Source organism: Protopterus annectens, chromosome 5.part0 (assembly GCF_019279795.1).
Source record: "Protopterus annectens isolate FY-2018-M chromosome 5.part0, PAN1.0, whole genome shotgun sequence".
NCBI classification, from domain to species: domain Eukaryota; kingdom Metazoa; phylum Chordata; order Ceratodontiformes; family Protopteridae; genus Protopterus; species Protopterus annectens.
Window position 1 is genome coordinate 1,837,383,145 of NC_056735.1, and position 17,897 is coordinate 1,837,401,041.

Consider the following 17,897-nt stretch of genomic DNA (forward strand, 5'->3'; position numbering starts at 1 on the left):
GGGCTACAATGCCTTTTACACATTCGTACCACACAATGAATGGGAAAAAAACAAGGGAGGAGGACTATCCATCTTCATTAAAGACATATACACCTGTAGACTGGTTAAAGAGTACAACTCCCAAGAGTTACTCCAAGTCCAACTAACTGTAGGAAAGATCCTTCCCTCCACACCATTGTTATCTATAGGTCCCCCACCATGAACTACAAAAACAACACAGCCTACCTGGACCTACTAGAGTCACTCTCAATACAGCCAGATACCCTGGTCATGGGTGACTTTAACTATCCTTCCATTGATTGGGTAACATATATGAGCAGAAACACGCTCACCCGAAAGTTCATGGACTTTGTTAACGCAAATGTTCTGGAGCAGATAGTCAGCAGCCCTACAAGGGGCTCTAATATCCTTGACATAGTACTCACCAACATGGGGGATCGCTGCACCACCCCACATGTGGGGGCCTCCGTGATAAAGTCTGATAATAAATCAGTCTTGTTCGATCCAACGATTGTATCTGACTCACCCTCAGGAGCAAAAAGATTAAAACATTTCTCCAAAGCAAACTATAGGCTAATGAGTGATGGCAGCAATAGTTTCAGACCGTTAGTTAACACTGAGACCAATGACCCCTATACCGAGTTGTACACAAATGTCCTGGATAAACACCTATATAAATGTATAGACTCAGCCGTACCGGAATGGATCAAATCAAAATCCTCATGAAAAAATAAGCCACTCTGATGGACATCCAGCATAAATATATTATACAATAAGAGAAAGAAACTGCTGTCAAAAAACAAGAGGGAATGGTCCCAGGAAAGGAAGAACTCCCTCCAAAGCATAAATAAGTAGATTAGACATCTTGTAAAGTCTTCTAAAGCTAATTATGAAATAAATTAGCATCCCTAGCTAAGGTAAATCACAAAGCATTCTTTAGCTACATCTGAAATCTAAAAGGGAAGGCCCAGCTCGTGCCAAACTAGCTGTGGATGGTACCACTTATACTGAACCTGAGGACATCGCCAACCTATTAGCGGACAGGTTTGGAGAAAGTTCACCCCCCCATCCCCACCAATCATACCCCATAACAATACCTACACCACTCCTCTGCTAGTATTTCCAGCCAACAGCTGCACTCTCCAAAGCAAAAAACAATACCTCTATGGGACTGGACAACATCCCAGCTGCTTAATAAATCGTTTAAAACAGGAGTTAGCAGAACTGCTGAGCACGGTCTTCAATCTAGGTCTAAGCACTGGCTTTGTCCCAGCCGAGTGGAAAATAGCAACTGTAATCCCCTTGCACAAAGGGGGTCCCTCAACCAACCCCAGGAAGTATAGACCCATAAGGCTAATCAACCTTATCTGCAAGGCTATAGAGAGAATCATCATGGATCTTAACAACAAGAATATAGGTGACCTTCATACTCTTGAGTTGACCCAGTCTGGCTTCATATTGGGCAGATCTTGCCTGCTAAACCTGGTGGACTTCTTCAAGAATGTCACCAAGGCCCTAGATGAAGGCAAAATAGTTTGCATTTCCTATCTCAACCTAGCCAAGGCCTTTGACACAATCCCTCACTCAGGCATCATCGAGAAACTCGCCCAGCTGGGGATTAGCCCTTACATCACTAAATGGGTTGCCAATTGGCTCACAAGCAGAACACATATAGTCAAAACTGTGAATACCAACTCTACTAGCAGACCTGTTACTAGTGGCGTTCCACAGGGATCTATGCTAGGCCCCCTACTATTTGGTATCTATTTTTCAGGAGTCCAGGCGATAACAGATGGCCTATGGTTTACCAAGTTTGCTGATGACTGCAAACTGGGTGCAATCATCAAATCCCCCAAAGATATCAACCTCCTACAAAATGGGCTTACACAGACAAATGTTTGGTGTCAAAGCCACAGACTTAAACTAAATGCAAAAAATGCATTATCATCCCCCTCGACAATGGAGAAACCCCTGCTAATTACAACATTAATAATATCCCCCTAAGTTCAAACTCAGTGGTGAGAGATTTAGGAATGCAAGTTGATAGTAGTCTTAATTTTGATCATCATGTGTCCACAGTAGAAAGGAAGGCCTTCTACATTGCACACCTCATAAGTAAGGGTATAGCATCCAAAGCTAAGGAGGTTATAACCCCCCCTGTACTTTGCTCTCATCTGACCAATAATAGAGCACAGTGCTCCCTTTTGTATGTACCTCACCAGACATCTGCAGCAAATGGCGAGACCTCAGAGGTTTGTCACCAAGAAAATTCAGGGCCTACAACACATGACCTACATGACAGACTGAAGGCCTATCACTTTACTCAGTACCGTATAGACTGCTTAGAGGTGACTTGTGTCTGGCCTACAGAGCAGTCCCTGACCCTGCCTTGATGAAGCTGCTCCACATACGCAAATCCAATGGGACAAGATTCACTCACTCCAGGGATCTTAACCTAACCTGTGATATTAACAGGACATGCTGAAGAGACAGATATGTCTCCCAGAGGTTGCCACTCCTCTGAAACAGACTCCCAATTCATGTAAAACAGAGCTTCTCGATGACCCTATTTAAGCATAACCTGGACAACTGGATGGGAAACTGGGGGAATCACCTATGCCCCTCTTAGATAGGGGCAGCTGGTGCTGATCTTGGATTCACACACAAACATGGGCTATACAGTATATCTTGGTCCATAAGGGAACAAGGGTATAACATATTTTTTTTGGAGTTTGCTTGGGATATAAACATATCTATGCAAACACTTCCAAGCAAAAAACAAAATATTTTAGACTTTGTTGCATACTTGGGAACCATTTATATGTCCATCTATTGTCTTCATGTAATTTGCTTATCCAAGCTCTCTTTCCAATCTTTTGTAAAAATCCCATGATTCTGTGATGGGTAGGAGTGTTCGCATTCACTCTTGTCAATCTTTAAAGACAAATATTGGAGAACTCTTGGTTATAGTAAAAGTTAAAAATAGGTGAAATCAGACCTTTCATGATAATTGATGTTAGTTGACATAATAAATCCAAAATTGCATATAGAACTTTATTTACAGACAGAGAGAGAGAAGAGAAAGGATTAAAGCACTTCACTCAGAAGTCTGAAGAGGAGCTTCCAATTTACTGTGAAAGAAATTATTCTGATTTACTTCAGAAGTTTTTTGATAACCCCAAGCCCTTTGTTTATCTGTTGACTATTTCATTTGAATAGAAAATCCAGTATCTGATACTGATCAATAGTTGTCTGGCATTCTAAAATTGTTGGACAATTGATTTCTGTTACAGAAAACAAGATATTTCTGATGGACCAGAAAGTAGCAATAAAATAAAAGGATATTGTGATAGCCAAGGAAAAAAAATTGATCTTGAGTCAAGGAGCTGACATAACAACATTATTAGGAGTCCTACCTGAAAATAAGTTGTATAATTTAACTGAAGTTGTTGGAGATATTTTATTTACCTCATTGGATCTGCCAAATTCAAAGGGCTGTCTGTCATGGAATGTGCCCACCAGTGACTTTACTTCTTGTAGCAATCAAGGTTCCTGAGCCAAGTCTGCCTAAAGCTTCCAAGCTTTCAGGCTTGTACTACAATTTTAGAAGCATTAAGAGAAAAAAAATATATGAAATGCCAATAAGCTGCACTTTTTACCTGACTTCCCACAAGAGATCAAGCAACAATGGCAAACACTTTCCACATTTGCCATTTTCTAATAAAAGTACATTAGATATCAAACAAGATTTTCTTTCCCTGAGAAGGTGCAAAATGCCACAATAAAGATGCACAGGATGCTAGCACTTTTCTGAAAGACTTTTGATGTTACCTTGATGTGTGGTTCTGAATATTGAATGTTTGATCAAAGCTACTTCAGGCATGTACTGCATTAGATAATTATGATTTATGTGCTGATCACAAACTGACTTAACCATTTATAATAGTATGTACGATGATAAGTTGTCTGCAGGGAACCAGGCATTTAGACAAGTTATTCTATATAAACACCTTTATGCTAAAAGCCATCCCCACTGCATATATCAAAAACTTCTCCTTAAATAGAAGTCAGCTACTCTAGCAGCTTATAAACTGCCTGCAGAATACATTAAAATAGCAGCTGAGGCCTTATCATTTCAAGTGTCTATCTTCATAAATAGATCCATTGGTGAGTTTATGTTCCTAAATATGGAAGCAATCTTACATCGTACCATTACATAAGAAAGGAAACTCTACTGACCTAGACAATTACCAACCAATAGCTATACTTTGTCCTCTCTCAAAAATCCAGGAGCATTGTATGTACACCCAGATCCTCAAATATCTACTCAACAATAATCTCTTCTCATCTACCCAACATTGTTTCCACCTCTAGCACCACTACTGCTTTGCTATCATTTCTAGCCAATGACAACCAACATCGTAATGCTGGCAAACAAGTATCAGCCATTTCTTTGGAACTCTCCAAGGCATTCAATACTGTTCCACACCCAAAAGCTGATTCAGACCCTAGCAGAACTTAACTTATCTCACACAACACTATCATGGTTCAAGAGCTACCCAAGTAATCGGACACAAGTAATAAAGTGGCAAAACACATTTCTCCTTCCTCTCAGTCTTCATAGGTGTACCCCAAGGCTCCATTCTTGGACCCTTGCTAGTCAACATATACATACAGAAGGTTTACACTATTACATTACCATCCACTATGACTCAGTATGCAGATGATACTACAATCTGCTTATTGGATCCTTGGGACAGCTATAGACCATTATGCAATAGTATTACTCAGCAGTAGAAATACAGTTGTGTGAGTTGAACTTGCCATAACAGTAGATGTTTGAATGATCACTTCTGTAGTAGCCTTAGCCATATGGCTTATATCCTGCCAAGAATACAACAGTCAGCCAACTTTCAAAGCTTCAAGGCACCTTCCATGTGCCCAAACTGTCAAGCATCCCAAGCTGAGCTGACTACAAGACAGCTTTGGGTGTGAAGCCCTTCACAGCTTTCCTGCCAGCAGAGACAGGTAGACTGCATCATGAAAGGATAAGGCTAGGAATAACAAAAAACAAAACTCCATATCCTGGCATAACAATAAACCAAAAAAACAAGGGGAATGGAGGGAGGGTGCAGCTACTGCAGCAGTGATCATTCAAATATCTACTGTTATGGTAAGTTCAACTTACACAACTGTACTAAGTTCTTCACATTGATCACTGCTGCAGGAGCCTTAGCTATATGAGTAGATTAGCACAGATAACTACATGTGGGAGGTGGAAGGAGAAGGGTCCAGGAGCCCCTGGAGAATGGTCCTAGCAAAGCATGATCTAGACCTAGAGAAGGAATTCAGCTTATAGTAAGTTGTAAAAGTATGTATAGAGGACTGAGATGCTGCTTCTGGAATACTTCTAGAATCCAACCATTTCCAAGAAGCCAAAGAAGAAGTCAAAGTCCTTGCAGAGTGGGCCTTGACCCTGCCTGGAATACATTTGACATGATGAGTATAACAAAAGGTAATAGCCTTAGACAACCATTTGAAAATAGTCTGTTTTGACACAGATTGTCCCTTTTTCTAATCTTCACAAGAAATAAAACTTGATCCAAAGATCTGAAATGGTTAGCCTTGTCAAGATAGTACCTGAGTTGTCTGTGGGTATCCGAAGTATGAAGTATCCTTTCTCCCTCATTTTTTGGTTCAGGAAAGAAAATGGCGAGATGGATAGCTTGACTTAAAGTAAACTTGGATACCACTTTAGGCATAAAAGAAGGATTACTTCTCAAAGCAACCCTGTCCTTGTGGAAAATGAGGTAGGGCTGACTCACCATAAGAGCCTGCTACTCAGATACCTTTCTTGTAGAAGTCAGAGGAAATAATAAAACTTTTTTCCATGTTAAGAACCTCAGGTCAACCAGATTAGCTGGTTCAGATGGACCAAGTGTTAGTTTCTCTAACACAAAATTAAGATCCCAAGGAGGGGCCACTGGTTTACTTGGAGGTCTCTTATTCAAAATCTCTTTTAAGAGCATTTTGACATGTGACTGCCTTGATAGTGGAGGATCCATAGGCAGACATTCTGAAATGGTCTATAAATGAACCTTGATAGAGGAGTAAGAAAGACCATAAGATAATAATTCACACAAATATTGTAAAAACAGAGAACAACTACCCCTTAATGGGTGCTGGTTATGTTGTTGGCACCAAATAGAAAACGTTTTCCATTTGATAATATATGACTTTCTAGTACCAGGCTTTCTTGCCTCCATTAGTACCTGCTGCACATCCTCAGAAGACAGGTGCCTAAAAGGAATTAAGACCCTACCATCCAGAAAGTCAGTTGAAGATGATTGATGTCAGGGTGTATCAGACACCCCTGTTCTTATGTAAGTAGATCCATTCTGTGAGAAAGCTTGTGGTCATTGCCCCTGGCCATTTCCAAAAGAAAGGAGAACCATGGTTGCCTGGACCAGGAGGGAATCACCACAATGATTTTGGCCAATTCCTTATGAATCTTCGGAAGTACTCTAGATATTAGTGGAAAGGCATACAGGAACATTCCTGTCCAAAGAAAAGAGAAGGCATCTATCTTCCTGGTCTTCTTGCATGGAGTCCTAGAACAGAATTTTGCCAGTTGATTGTTCAGAGAGGAGGCAAAGAGGTCTACTTGACAAATTCCCCAGAGATGGATCAAATCTTGTAAGACTCCCAGATCCAGTTTCCAATTCTGAGAGTCTGCCCTGGTCCTGCTCAATTTGCCTGCCATACAGTTTTGCTCTGATGGAATGTAAGATGCCTGTAGAGTGAGATTCTGCTGTGAAGCTATATCCTAAGCTAACATGGCTTGTCTGCAAAGGAGTTACAGCCTGGTTCCCCCTTGCTTGTTGATGTACCACATCACTGTGATATTGTCTGTAACCACTTGACAAGGTCCTGGGAACCAAAGATGGTTCAGAAAATTAAGCACCTTGATCAGGGCAAGCATCTCTTGATATTTATATGTTCATGTCTGTCCTTGGTATGCCACACCCCCTGCACTTTTTTCTCTCCTGCAACTGCTTCCCAAGCAAAGTCTGAAGCATCTGTGGTGACTGACTGCTTTGGAGCAAGGAGGGAGGAAGATCTTGATTTAAGGAAATCTGTTGTCTCCACCAAGTGATTTCTCTTCTGCCAAACTCGAGTACTGGGATCTGAAAAGATAAAGGGTGTAGATGCTGGAACCAAAGGGATTTCAGATACCAATGTATCTTTCTCACATGGAGTCTTGCCAGAGGTATCATGAGAATCATAGATGCCATGAGAGCCAAAATACTGAGGTATTCTCTTATAGTGACTGAAGTCTGAGTGGAAAAACTTAGAAATAGATGTTAATAAGCATTTGTTTTTTTTTCCTGTGGAAGAAAAGCTCTTTGAACTGAGGTGTCTAGTTGACAACATCCCAGGAACACAATCCTGTGTAAAGGAGTCAAGAAATACTTTTGAATGTTCTCTTAGGGTCCCAGCTTGTGCAAGACATCTCTCACCCAAGAGTGAGATTCCCAATATTTTGAAAAAGACTCTGCAAAGATAAGCAAGTTGTCTAAACATGGAAAAATGCAGATTCCCTGTAGCCTGCAATGATCTATAATTGTTGCTAGACACTTTGTGAAAACTCTCAGTGCAGTGGATAATCCAGATGGTAAGGTAGAGAATGGATAATGTGATTCAGACACACAAAACAGTAAGAAACACCTGACGTCTGGGTGAATAGGAATGCAAAGATAAGCATCTTTTAAGTCTAATGTTATCAGGAAACTTGAAAATGGAAGAAGAGGCAACAGGTTGTGAAGTGACATCATTTTGAATTTGGGCACTGTCACAAAGAGGTTTATGAAAGAAAGATCAAGAACTGGTCTCCAAGTGTTTTCTTTCTTTGGGAATAGGAACATCCTTGAATAAAAACACTTCCCCACCTGGGAAGGAGGAACTGGTTCTATAATTCCTTGGGAAACTATGTGATGAAGAACATGAGGAAAAAACACAGTCTGATCTGCAGAATAATGAATGACCCCCTGGAAGGGAGGAATTTCCTCCCACTGCCATCTGTAACCCTGATGAATGATTTTCAGAACCCATTTGTCTGAAACAATCTGTTACCAAAGAGAAAAATGGAGAGTCAGACTTTCTGGAAAAGAAAGAGGGCCAGGATGGGAGGGGGTCATAAGGTCTTTTGAATAGTCAGACTTGGAGAATACTTGGCTTTGGGAGGTTTAAGACTGCTTTTTGGAACCTCCTTGCCACTTCTTAAATGTCTGTTTACCTGAATTCTGCTGAGACTGTTTATTCTGATTTTTTTGGTGAAAGTGGATGAACAGAAAAAATCCCTTGGATAATTTGAAAAAGGAGGCTGAAAAATCTTAGAGATTCCCTGGATCAACTTGCCCCATTCATCACACTTTTTAATCACAGCTGAAGCAGAGGGGCCAAACACTAAATCTCTATCTAAAGGATAATTTACAGTCTCATTTTTAACATCATCTGGATAGTTATGAGAATGCAGCCAAGAAATCCTCCTTAAAACTGTACTAGTGGCCTTACCCCTGGAAGAAGTATCAATAGTCATACATACACTGCAAACAATGAGGAGTTACCTGTGTAACAGAAGAGACTAACTTATTTAAAGCAGATTTTTCTTCACAAGAAAGCGTAGATATAATGTGCCTTATATTTTCATATATGTCAGAGTAAACTTTAATATATAGGTATATAAAAGCTAAGGCAAGATTTACAAGCTGGCTCTTTCTATTAGAGACCTAGGTGCTAGACTTGAGGTGTCTTTCCTTGCCATACACTTGCCAAGGTTTCTCTTGACTAGGGTTAGTGAACAGCTCTGCTTCACATGAATGGGAAGCCTGCACTGGAGAAGGGGGGATTCTATGTCCCTCCAATGTGTCCTATTTATGTTCAAACAAAGTTGAAATCCCTAGATCAAGTAAATCTGATGCCATTTGTTTTGCTGATATACAAAAGTTCCATCAGAGTGGGATCTATGGATGTCTTGTATGCCAGGAATAAGTTACCTCTCAACAGTCTGCAGGAAACAGAATATAGCAATACAGCTTTGAGACGATCTGCACAGGACATGCTGTTTATGCCCTGTATTCTTTTTCTGAAGAACCTCTATGGAGTTCCAGGTATTGCATGTGTTTGGTCAAGTACAAGGGGGCACTGTACTCAGTGATGGGCCTGATGAGGGTGAAATTTATTAATGGTTGATATACAACTTTATGATGAATGACCTCAGGCAAGTGTTCAAGTCTGGCAAGGTGTAATTACTGAGTATGTCAAAGAATGCTTACAGGCATGATTTGCTTCCCCAGAATGAATGCTATTTAGTGTATGACTTTATGGAAACATTTAGGACAGAGTCAGTGGTTTAGGAGGTAGCACACTCACCTCTGATGCTGAAAATATCAGAATGCTGAGGGTTCTATTCCTATACCAATTGCTAGTACTTCTGACAGTGTAGTATAGGATGACAAAAAGGAGTTACACTTTTGGGTTGGGGGCCAGCATGATGGTTAAGGTATTTAATTCACAGATAGAAGGTACAGGGTTTGATTCTCACCACTGAAAGAAATTACCTATGCTTAAAATGGCCAAAAAGGACAGTTAAACTAGTATTTACATATGAACCTATGAATACAGTGCAACAATAACTTCCTTGGACCTACATGGCATGCTTTGTTTATAAGTTGAGCAATATAGAAATCTCTGACTACTGGTTCTGCTCTCTTAGGGGCATGCTATCAATGATAATTTCCTAGGATGTCTGACTTCCCAAAGAGTACTATTATGCATTTCATGGCATTAAGTTTTAAGCTGTGACTTTAACACAAGTCATTTGTCTGTGTTAGTCCTTCCTGTAGGATGTCAGTGTCCTGGAGGGGATTCTATGACTGCTTCTATGTTGCAATCATTTGCAAACTTGGTCATCCAGAGGCCCCTGACATTGGCCTTGACTTCTGAAATTAAATGACAAAAATGAACAGACCCAGCACAGAGCCTTGAGGGACTATACTAGTGACCGGCCTCATTGTGGATGTGGTCTCCCCTTTCTAACTTCCTGGGTGATATCTGATAGCTAACAGCCTATCTAGTGTGTAACATAGATGTTTATGTCTATATCCATGAGTTTGCTTACAATTCTCAAGTGAGATATTGCATCAGTTTCCTTGGCCAGGTCAAGGTAGACAATATGCACCATTTTGCCCTCATCCATTGGCTTGGTGACCTTCTCAAAAAAGTCCACTAGGTTGAGTGGGCATGAACTGCCCTTGACGAAACCACACTGGGTTGGATACAGGGTTTGAAGGTTTTCTAAATCCTTATTAATCATTTACATGATAATTAATTGCATGGCTTTGCATATGAGACTAGTTAGACTTATGGGTCTGTAGTACCCAAGGTCCATTGATGACCCTCCTTTGTGCATAGGAATTATCACTGCAGTTCTCCATTTGCTGACACAAGGCTTGTCTAGAGGAGTGTCCAAAAGATGGATTAGATTCACTGCTAATGGGAAGTCTAAAGGCAATGCTGAGATGGTATTGTTAGTAACATGCTATAGGTACAAATATTGTAGCTTCACATTACACCCCAGAAAAAAAGAGTTTGTACTATGGCATTTAAAAACAGTTGTTTAGATATACACATATTTCTTGTGAACACACATGTACCTTGTGCCAGGCAAATAAACCTCAGAATGATAGAGCCCTTATCACTGAAATAAACAACTCAGAAGCTTAATAAAATCCGCCAAAGGCAAGTCTGCGGCTAAAATCGCCACCCAAGACAAAGACAATCATGAAGGTAATTTTTAGTTATGCTTGTAATCTCAAAAGCACAGCAGAGCAATGTGCTGAGCTGGTTGTGAATGATGTTACCTACACTGAGAATAAAGATATAGCAAACCTACTGGACAATAAATATACTTAAAACTTTACCCTTCTCTCCCCTCCATCTGTCCCGCAAGGTACACCTGAAACTTATTCACCTCAAGCTATCACACAAGACGCAAAAGTACTACCAAAAGGTAAAATACTGCATTGATGTGTCCTAACAATATCACTTGATGCATTATAAATAGCATCAAACATGATTTAGGCCCCCCCCCAGCAACAAAACTTTTCAACCTCAACCTCCATACAGGTTTGTACCAAGTAAATGGAGAGCAACTATAGTCATTCCCCTGTATAAGGGAAGACCTTTCACAAACCCAGGCAATTACAAACCCATAAGCCTGACCAGCCTCGTATGCAAAGCCATGGAAAGACTTATCATGGAACTAATGTCTCAGTTTGGATTCATCAATGGCAGGCCATGCTAACTCAACCTAGTGGACTTTTTTGAAAAAGGTCACCAAAGCAATGGATGAAGATAAAACAGTGCAGACCTCATATCTCAACCTGGCCAAAGATTTTGACACAATCCCTGCTCAGAAAATCAATATAAACTAGGAATAAACCTGTACATCACCTGCTAGATTGCCAACTGGCTCACAGGTATGACGCAGGAGATCAAAACCTCCAAAAAGAGTGCAGTTACCAGTGGAGCCACCCAGGGTTTGGTGCTAGGACCTGTCTTGTTTGGCATCTACTTCTCTTAAGCAAAAGCCAACACCAAAGGGCTCTGGTTGAGTAAGTTTTTAGATGCCTGCAAGCTGGGAGCATTTATTGAATCCTCAAATGACTCAGCCATCCTGTATGAAGGTTTGTCAAGGTTTGTCTCAAACAAATAACTGCTGCTAGAATCATGGTCTGAAACTAAGTGCCAAAACATATATTATTATATCCTTAGGGAAGTCATGTACCCCATGGAACTACCACATTGACAATATGCCCCTAAAAGTAAAATGAACAGGGATAAGCAAGCGTATGACAATGGTAATGCCTATCCGGATCCACCCTCTATTATTGGCCGTAATAGAGACACTGAATTTTCGTCTCGTAGCAACAATGACAATGTTGCTACTAATACGCATTTTTCCATCGACGACGAGCCTGACGTCTTTGCGTCATCAACTAATGGTCCTTCATCTTCTAGTTCACCCGCACCTCCTATAATAAGACGAAGTGAACGTATAAATAATAATAACCATAAGAAGCAAGGTAACCAGCTGCAGAACTCTAATCAAAATGAAAATACTAATCGACAGAGTCGCCAACAGGATTTTCAACATGGCCAGTCGAATTGGAAGAAGAATACGAGACGCAACAAGAAAGGGCAGAACAGAACTGTTTACAACAAGAACAGGAGGTAATTGTACCCTGTTCTTTTCAATATCCTAATGTCATTTTTAGTAATGCTAAAGACTTTAAAGTTTACAACTTTACTTCCATGGACATTTCTAACCAATTTGTAGAACTTTTAGCCAAGGGCTTCACTTTCGTATTAACTCCCAAATTGGACATTTCATGTTTGTTATGTGACTTAAAAATGTACACACGTAAATTAAATTTACAAGTTTTAATGAATAATACAAACCAGTCATCAAGAAATGTATTAGTTTCTAGCACTTACAATCCCCCACTAGATGGTAATATATTGTTATATGAAAAGATTTGTGAAGCACAATTCAGATGCCTAAATAAGAATGTCAGAACCCTTAAACAAAACACAATAGAAGAGTTCAACTTGATAAAATGGGCAAAATTACATGAAATACGGGTAATGAAACCCGACAAGGGTGGGGGAGCTATTTTGATGTATGAACATGATTATACAATTAAGATGGACGCTTTACTATCTACTTCCAGTTATAAGAAAGTGTCCATTAATGAGCTTAATCAAGCGTATCAAAAAGTTAAGAACATGCTAAGTGATTTGTTCATTGAAGGTAGTATATCTTCGGATCTATACCATTATTTAGTTATGGCAGCTCCCCTTATGCCAATCATGTTTGGTGTTCCCAAACTTCATAAGAACGTCCACGATCCCCCATTCAGACCAATAATTGATGGACGTAATTCCATTACATATTCTAGTGCAAAGTGGGTCGACAACATGTTGAAAGAATATTTAAAAACAGAACCACAAATCTGTAGAGATTCGTGGCATGTTTTACAACAACTCAACAACATCCCATTTAAAGATGATTATAAATTTGTGACAGCAGACATCACAGATCTGTACACAGTAATCCCACAAGATACTGGTCTAGAATGGGTTCGGGAATTTTTATTAAGGAAACAATGCCCAGGACAAGATATAGATTTAATAATCAACTTACTTGAGTTAGTCTTGAATAACAATTTCTTTATGTTTAAAAAGAACATCTATTTACAACAAGCCGGCATTGCCATGGGTTCTCCATGTGGTGGATCTTTTGCTAACTCAGTAATGGCATTTTGGGAGCATCATATTATTTTTTTTAATCATGCCTTATATAGTAAGTTAGTCGTATGGTATACACGTTACCAAGACGACATACTTATGATTATTAATGGTACAGAAAGAGAGGTTGCGGATCTAATAAAAGAAATGAATTTATCAACTTCTTTTTTACGCTTTACATATGAACTAGGGATTTCTTCTATTAATTATCTAGACATTGAAATCCAGAAAAATAATCAATATAGTAGGTTTAACACGAAAATTTATAGAAAACCTCTATATAGTAACTCATTTTTACATTTCACAAGCTGCCATCCCTTCTTTCAGAAGAAGGGAGTGGTTAAGGGACAGCTCGTTCGAGCTTCCCGTATGTGTTCTGACGATGAAACATTTGAAGAAGAATGCTCTAAGCTTAGTGAAATGTTTCAAAATAGAGGTTATCCTACTAAACTTATTTATACAGTCATGTGGGAGGTTAAACGTAAAAGACAAAGTGGTCATTTTAGCCCAATTTTTAAGACAGGCTATGAACACAATTCCATGGAAGTTTTAGAAGCTTCAATTAGCAATGAAAGTCACGATAACATTAGTAGTAAACTTAAAGACTTTAAAATTAGTTTTCTCACTCAATTCAATGAACAAGCAACCCAGATTAGACAAGTATTAATTAACAATTGGGAATTCGTGTTACATGGCAAACATTTTGACACTATTTTGGGTGATAAACCCTGTATTGTATACAAAAAAGCACCATCATTAAAAAATTTGTTGGAAACTCCTATGCCTATTTATAAGAATAACAAAGGCATGTTTAAATGTGGCCATTGCCACTATTGTAAACATATTCAAGTTGGAGCAACATTTTTTATTCGTGATGTTAAATATTACATTAATGATAAATGCAATTGTGAAAGTCAGGGTGTTGTTTACTTAGCAACATGTAAAATGTGTTCCGCATTCTATTTGGATAAAACGGAACGGCATTTAAAACAACGCATTTATGAGCATTTATATGCTATTGGGAGACAAAACATCACCAATGCCCTTGCCAAACATGTAGTTGAAAACCCAAGTCACAGTTTTGTATTTAATGTCGTCGAAATTGTACATAAAAATCTTAGGGGTGGACCTTGGCATTTAACATTACAGGAACGTGAATTGTTGTGGCAACTTAAAACTAATGCCTATTCACATCCTGGCATTAATGATGTGTGTTCGATTAAGTGCCTACTGAAGTTAAAAGCTTTGAATAGATGATACATTATTTTCACCCTTTATATATTAAGAAATGTGGTCATTCTTATGTGTTAATTTTTGTGTTTGAATTTATTTACCCATATACATATATATTTATTGTATATATCTATACATATATATATATAATACAAAGACACACAATATGTTTTTGATTTGGAAAATTAATTTAATTTAATATAATAAGTAAAATTTATACATATATATGTTTTGCTAAAAGGTTTTTATTTTCATTTAAAAATATATTTTAGTTCATTAGGTTTTTTAGAAATAGGTTGCTGTTTTAAATGGATATAGTTTTTTGTTGATGCCACTAATGCTGTCATATAATACCTACATACACATTTTCAAATATATTTTGAATATATGTTGTTTTTAAAGTAATTGTTTATATGAAATTGCAATATTTTGTATTTAGTATTTATGAATTGGTCAGAACTATCTGACATTTTATTCCTTTTTTGAGTTGGTTCAATATTGCTTATAATTGATTTATTGGATAATTGTTCAATTAAAATGAGTATAAATACTTGTATACTTTTACATTCAAACTTGTCTGAAGAAGTGCATGCATTGGCGTGCATGAAAGCGCTAACGAGTAAATACAAGTAAAAGTATTAGCATTGACTTGGCGTCATTTGTTCACTATCACTTCAGTATTTCTTCTTCGTTTGTATTTCTTTTTTGTTTTTTTATGCCCCTAAAAGTTAACAAAGTTGTTTAGGATTTAGGAACTTATGTGGATAGTGACCTAACGTTTGACCAACATGTGTCCACTGTCATAAGAAAGCCCTTCTATAGTGCACAGCTTGTGAACAAAGGGATTGCTTCTAGATCTAAAGAAGTCATTGTTCCCTTTTACTTAGCCCTAATTAGGCCAGTCATTGGGTATAATGACCTCTTTGGCATGTATCTATCCAGGCACATGCAACAACTGGAATGCTCACAGAGATACCTTACTAAAAGGATACAAGACCTAAACACTATGTTTTACGTGGTTCACCTTAAATCCCTGTCATTATACTCCATATCCTACAGACTGCCAACAGTTGACCTGTGTCTGGCATATAAGGTATCTCTCAACTCACTACTGATGGACCTACTGTGCATCAGCAAGTTAAATGGCATCCAAAATTCTTAATCCATGGATCTAATCTCTTCTGCAGCACCAAATGAACAGCTTTAGGAACAGCTATAACTTGCAGTGGATACTGCTGCTCTGGGACAGACTCCCCATCCATGTAAAACAAAACTCATTCCTGTCCATATTCAAGCACAACTTACATCTAATGATGGAAAACATAACATTTACTCCAGTACTGCCCCCTCTACTTCTAATGGACAGACGCAGCTCCGAAATTCTTTTTCCCATGTATGAGTTCCTCTCAGATTATCTATGGTGTGATCCCAGTTATTCTCACTATGGGTAATATATAATTATGGAGCAAAGGATAGATAAGTCGAATCTAACACCAAACAGGATAGGTTAATTCATGCACCAAAAGGGAAACAGGATAGACTTAAATGTCCCACAAGGGCAACTACCATAGTGCTTAGCTATGGACCTATGATTCAGTTTATTGAATTCTTTGTAGATTTCATTGTCAGTATTATTTAATATCAGTTGACTGAAATGTGGCAATTAATCCTAAACAGGGCACTTTTTTCATTTGCTCTGATGCCATATTTGATTTAATAGTAACTTATAACTTCTTGGATCCTTTCTGGTTGTGTTAGCTTGATAAATACAATTGTCATTATTTTTCCCTTAACCAAATCATGGTCAAAATTGGTTTCCTTTTAATCTCTATTAGTATTTTATCTACAGTAAAAAAAAAGCCGTGTTTCAACCTATGTATTTTTAGACCATTGTGCAAGTTACCTACCAATGTATTTCACAAGTTATTTTAGTACATATAAACAGGACTGAAATTGAAGATTGAACCCTGTACCTTACATATAATTTAGGTGGTGGATATGATTAATTATTTTTCAGATTCCATTCTCATAGGTATGGATGACCCTGTTATTAAACCAGATATCTGATGCACTCTTTTAATGTTGTTCTAATGGCCAGTAAATAAGTAAAGTTATATATTCAAAAAAATGTAAAACTTAATAAAGAAAAGTAGTGTATTCACAAAATAAGGCCTATCAATAGTTGGGCAGTCTCCAAAATGACATGAGTATCAACCTAAAACCACAAATCTAATGAGCCAAAGTAAATCAGTTGCTCCATACTCTAAATGGGCATATTTCCCTTTAAAATGTTTAGCTCACATGTTCTGCCTAGAAAATGCTTTAAATATTGTCCATTCCTTAAAAGCTGAAAAAGATAATTCTTAACACTATTAATTATGGTTTGAAAACTCTTTAAGATTTCTCTAATGCAACATGTTATGTCTGGGATTCCAAACATTGGTAGATACAGTCACAGGCAGCCCATCACTGTTTACTTTGTTTGCACAATGATGCCCAATGCTCATTATATACCTGGGGGGTTGGGGCAGTGTAAGGGAGTGAGCTAATTACATACCTCACTCCCAGCTACAACATATACTGCAGGAAAACTGTGTAGGACTAGGGTGTGGCCACAGGGAAATGGAAACAGAAACAGTGCTCAGTCATTGTGCATGTGCCTATATGAGACTCAGAGTGATCCCTGGCACACAGTAGCGAGATGTAGTGTGGAATCCTTAATGGCCATGATCTATGTGTGTTGATATATCTTTTGATCAAAATAAAGGTGAGAAATTGGAGTACAGATAAGTGATTAAAAAGGAAAAACAAGCAGAGTGTAGAATATAGGGAGAAAAGCTAAGGAATTAGCAGGGTGTATGTGGGAAAGGTGGAAATTTCTTTTTGTGGGTCAGGTGCCAATTTTATATGTATGAAGAGATGGTAAGTTGGTAAAGGTAATAAGAGAAGTAAGAGGATGGTAAGAGGGTTAGGGTAGGTAGCACTATAGCAGGTGCACACAAATACTTATAAAATACAGACAAGCCTGGCAGGGCAGGCGCTTCACACACGGAAGGATGAGAAGCACAATGGAGAAGGAGACACTAGACACTAAGAGAAAAGACATTGGTGATGGAGAGGACTAGAGAACAAATGTGGGCAGATAGAGATACAAAATGGATGATAACACAAGGACTGGGGGACAGGATGGAATGTACATCTACAGTCCTTGCAGTTGCAGCCTGCTAGGATCTTCGCCTCTCTAGGATCCCACACCACTAGGTCCTGGCTGAGATAGAGGTGCCAGTATGGGG